The sequence below is a fragment of the Microtus ochrogaster genome, chromosome 1, assembly GCF_000317375.1.
Source record: "Microtus ochrogaster isolate Prairie Vole_2 chromosome 1, MicOch1.0, whole genome shotgun sequence".
Classification (NCBI taxonomy): Eukaryota; Metazoa; Chordata; class Mammalia; order Rodentia; family Cricetidae; genus Microtus; species Microtus ochrogaster.
In genome coordinates, this window is record NC_022009.1 from 31,001,553 (window position 1) to 31,007,109 (window position 5,557).

The following is a 5,557-nucleotide window of genomic DNA, read 5'->3' on the forward strand; positions in this document are numbered from 1 at the left end:
CGATAAATTTCCATTAGATATCACCTACTAAGGAGTCCATGGTATCTGAACATCACCACACTCAAAAACAACCTACCCTCATGTGAGCCTTTGAAGGATACACTGAAACTCTCTCCTCATAAAAACTTCAACTGAAGCTTCTCAATTAAACTTTTAAAATATTTTTGGAAAATTCATTTAAAAGTTAAGATCCAGTACATCACTTTCCTTTCATTTTATGAATGTTAGTAAATCCAAAGAATGCATTCCTTCTCCAAACCCCATGTGTATGCATCCAGAGGCCCTTTACTTACACTGTGATATATGTAGAGTCACAGTATGAAAAAACTGAACAATTTATTGTTTGCAAACATGAATATAAATATCATTTGATGGAAATGATAACATGAACCACTTATCTAAAATATCAACAGACCAAACTGAATAATTATGAGATTCCTAAAACTGTTAGAACAGTGATAAAAATCTGGACAAGTTAGAGCAGAGAATCACATAAAAGAGAGTATGTAAAGAATCCAGAAAGTTTTCAGATACACTCTATGGGAAGCCAAGAACAAAAGTTTCTAAAAGGTCCCCTTTTGATTGTGGATATCGAGTTACAGTCGTGTCCAGAGCCATTAGCATGCATCATCCTTTCTTAAGAATTTCCCTGATTGTCTGCTTTCATGATTCAATTTAGTTAATTATATAATGTATTCAATTGATGTACCTATATTTTACTGGTGTATTTCTAACTAAGCATTTTGAATAGTGACTCAACAGATGATTGGATGTCTCATGTGATTGATTTCATGTATCTTTGCATTATGCCATTATATCTATTTTGCTTGTCAGTAGAGGAACTTCACAGAAACTTCTCAAATGACCATACTTAACCTTCTTGTGAGTTTTTTGTTTGGTGTTGTTTTGTGTTGTTTCAGACAATGCTTCTCTGCATAAACCTGGTTTCCTGGACTCTCTCTATAGACCAGGCATTGAACTCAGAAGTCTTCCTGCTTTTGTCTAGTGAGTGCTGGGAATAAAGGTATGTGCCACCACATCCAACTATATATTTAATTTTTGAGTATCTGTTATTCATTTATAAAATTTACCAAGAGTAACTGAAAATATTTTTTCTTTCAAAATATGAATTAATGCTAAAACTCCTTTCATAGCTGTCATCAGTGTTTTTGATCTTGGCCATTCTTACAAGTGTAAGATGGAATCTCAGAGTTATTTTCATTGGTGACAACTTATGCTGGAGAACTTGTGGGGTAAAAGAGACACTCCTGCATGGCTGGTCGGAGTGCAATCTGGTACAACCCCTTTTTGATATCAGTATGGCAATTTCTCAGACAATTAGGAAACAACCTTCTTCAAGACCCAGCCGTATCACTTTTGGGTATATATCCAAAGGTTGCTCAGTCATGCCACAAGGACATGTCCTCACTTATGTTCATAGTAGCATTGTTTGTCATATCCAGAACCTGGAAACAAACTAAATGCCCCTCAATCAAAGAATGGATAAGAAAAATGTGGTACATTTAAACAATGGAGTACCACACATCAGAAAAAAATAATGACATCTTGAATTTTTCAGGCAAATGGATGGAGCTAAAAAAAAAAAAATCAAATCAAGTGAGGTAACCAGACCCAGAAAGACACTTTGACATACTCACTCATAAGTGGTTTGTAAATATAAAGTAGAGAAAACCAGCCTAAATCATAATCCCAGAAAAACTAGACAAAAATGGAGACCCTAAGAGAGACATACATAGATCTAATCTACATGGAAAGTAGAAAAAGGCAAGATCTCCTGAGTAAATTAGGAGCATGGGGATCAAAGGAGAGGGTTGAAGGTGGTGGGGAGAGAAAAGGAGGGAAGCAAAGAATAATGCATAACTCAATAAAAATCAATAAAAAAGAAAAAATCCATAGATAATCAACACAACTGTTGACAAAGTTTACAGTAAAATTTTGTCCATTTTTTCAAAGCTTTGTAAATATACAAACCATTGTGCTTCTATGACAAGTAAACAATAAATATATAGAAGTGTGCCAAAATTTCTGAATCTTCAAATTATGATTTTTGATGTTGACTATAACAAGAGTGTACTTTTACTGAACTTGATGAATTACATTTTTTTATTTCATGACAACTATTTTTCTTTGCATTTTATATTAATTTTAAAGCAAAAATAGTGATTTTGATCCTACTTAATCTCTTTGTTTTGTTACTTATTAACAAAAATCGAAAGTATGTTTAAATCCCCTATGAAGTCATCAAAATTTTTGAAAATCCAAGTTTGTAGGTATTAATGATGCATCCTGTAATGAGTTTTAAATAAAATATATACACTTATTTAGTTTAATTCCTCAGTTTTCTTTCTTTCTGGTCTATTTTTTTTTATAAAATAAAGTGTTATTTCCTTTACATTTTAACATTGCTCCAACTGCTCTTTATAAATCTATAGTAATGTGTCAAATATTAAGGAAAGAAGGTATTTATATGATAAAATAGACCTCAAGGTTACAAAAATATAGCTGTTTAATAGGTATTCCTTTGCCAGTTTCTCAGGCCAGAACTTGAACTTGATGAAGTCTGATAAGAAATCTAGTGTACTGGTGATGTGGATAGTAAAACTCCCAGCTTGCGAGGCACTTGTGAGTCAGTAAAATAACATCTCAGAGAACACGTCCAAGTGAAAGAACAGAACACCATCTTTAACACAGCCTGGGGCAACTGTAAAATGCAATCTGCAATAACAGTTAAACATAACAGTCCTATGGGGAATTATATAGCCATATATAAAAGTAAATGGGTCACCAGCTTACCAAATCTGACTTGCCTTTGGAAAACCAATGGTTCAGACTAGGAGGTGTGTGGGAGAAAACTATGGATGGCCAAAGAAAAGGCATTGAGACTACACTGGTGATTCTGTTTTGCTTACCCAAATTACATTACTGGCATCTCCATCAGCTGCCTTATTGTCTTGATTATTTAAAAGAAGCCATGATTAAATGAAGAGTTCAGGGAGTTTGGTAAGAATACCAAAGAGCATATTTTAAAGAAACTTTTATACTTAATGTTTGTTATGTGAGTACTGCAGAACTATGTTTATTTTTTTTTTACATAACATGTTCTTATTCTGTGGTATTTACAATCTTAATAACTGAAGCTTGATATTTCTAAGACAGCAATACATAACAATACATGTCAAGGAGCAAACATTAGCGTTTTTTTTTTTCTTTATAGAATTAGTAACAAAGCAATAACAGCAATCACACTTAGATACTGCTTGTGGAATTTTAGTTAAATTATGCATTCTGTCAACTTCTTTTGTACAATATTACCCACTACAGAATTATTTCAAACTTCTTTCCTTAAGAATCACATAGATACACTGAGATAATTGTCTCATATCTGAAAGAAAAACCTCAAATTTATTCAGACTTGGCTATAAAAATGGAAAAAAAATTACAGAAAGTTTAACAGATACTCAATCAATTGAATATCTAAACTAAACTTGCCATTTCATTAAACCAATAATAATATTGTCATTATTGAACTTAGCATTCAGCTCTACAAAATTATCTCAGTATCCACACACATATGCTACAAGAAAGCAAACTTTCTTTAGCTGTTTACTAGTTACTCCCTTAATTTATGCACCAAATAAGCACCTAGGAACACCTGCTTCTGCCCTTTTGTGTAGCAGCAGGTGACAGTGGTTAGATCCCAATCTGTGAACATCCTTTCACTTCTTTGCCCGGTCCTCTCCTAGACATGGTATTATTATAACAATTTAAACTCTTCGTCATCAGAGCCATATCAGATTTCATCACCCACCCATTTCTTTTTTGGAATAAAATCACAAAATGGTTTTCCAAGGTTGACTATGTTAACATATTCTGTTGATGATTGACAGTCTGTCATTGATTATTCAGTTCAACACGCAGCCAGGCCAGGCTAAAATGTCTTCATTTTATGAAGTCCGAGTCATAGTTTGAACTCAGGGCAGGCAGCTTTCTAATCCTGCAGTCACCCTACTTCTCCTCTTCTGCTTTATTTTAATGTTTGTTTCACAATTTGATTTTCACACGAATAACCATTTTTTGGTTTAGTGAGACAAGATGAAAGTTTTCCAGAATTATATTTCCATCCATTCTATTTTCTCCCATCTCCCACTACTTCTGTCATATGCCATGCCCTGACTTAAATTTTATACCTGCTAAACATTCATTTTAGGTACAGAAATCAGGTACAAGGTAATTCTTATATTATATGTGACAGATAACTTTAGAAATCAAAGAGGGCCAGTCCAACCCATTCATTATAAGGTACTATGTTATGGTAAGGAAAGCTATGAGAAGATTAAGAAGATACCGTTTTCATCTTTTGAATAATATTATCCTTGTCTAATTTGTCTACAGTAAATTTGTTTGACTTCATCAACAGATCTTAACTGGTTTCAACTGATTTCTTTTCATGAGTTGGAAGAATGCCCTATTGTTGCTTAACCATGTGTATGACACACTTTCCCAGAAAACTGTATATCACACTTTCATGAAAGAAAATCAAAAGGATAGAATCAGTCACATAGAGTATAATGGGAAGAACACATATCACACCTCCACATAACATTCTACATATCCAAGCATATTAAACACACAATATTCTATAAGATAAATGAAAAAGGAAAAGTTCTTATACAAGAAATTGAATTACATTTTAATAGGTTAAAGAAAAAGGATTCTAACAAGAATTATACATTGAAATACAGGCATTTTTTTTTCTGAGAGAAAATATGTCTTCCTGAGTGTGTAGTATTTCTGAATCTACAGAAACTCTTCTTTGATCTTTAGTAAGAATTTTGTATAAGATGCTACCAAATAGGACTGCAAATACTTTATTGAGTAAGCACAGGGAATTTAGGCAATAAAGAAAATTCAGAAGAAACTTATCACAAATACTGAGAAAGAACTAATAAAGAGTCTGATTCTGTAACTGATTCATGAGGAAAAACTGATTGAAAAATTTAGTGTTTTTAGGAAAGACAAATTTCCTGTTTAACAGCAGTGGTTGTTGTCTCCCATGAGATGAACAAATGCACTAATAAAGAAATATTTCATTTAATATCTCTGTGGAAATTGCAGATGCCTATTTTAATGATTTTCCTCATGTGTAGACATATAGACAAGCATTAAGTCACAACATGTTTTCAATATTCTTAATAACCCATGAAGTCATTTGTGCCAGAATTCCAAAACATGATGAAAATGTATTTTTAGAGATTTAGAGATGGATCCCTTTAAATGGGAGAGGAATTATAGAAATCAAATTTCCTTGCTTCTAAAAAAGATGAGTTTCTACAAGTTTAAGTTAAAAACAAAACATCAGCAATACATCACTAAAGTGAATATTCCCTTTTCTTCTAGTTTTCATTTCGAATATAGGATAAAGCATACATTCAAGCATTTTATTGTCATAGTTCTAAATGCCAGACATAAAAAGTGGTCTACTGGCTAAGAAAACAGATGTAAAGGAACCCAAATATCATTTCTCATTGATACTATC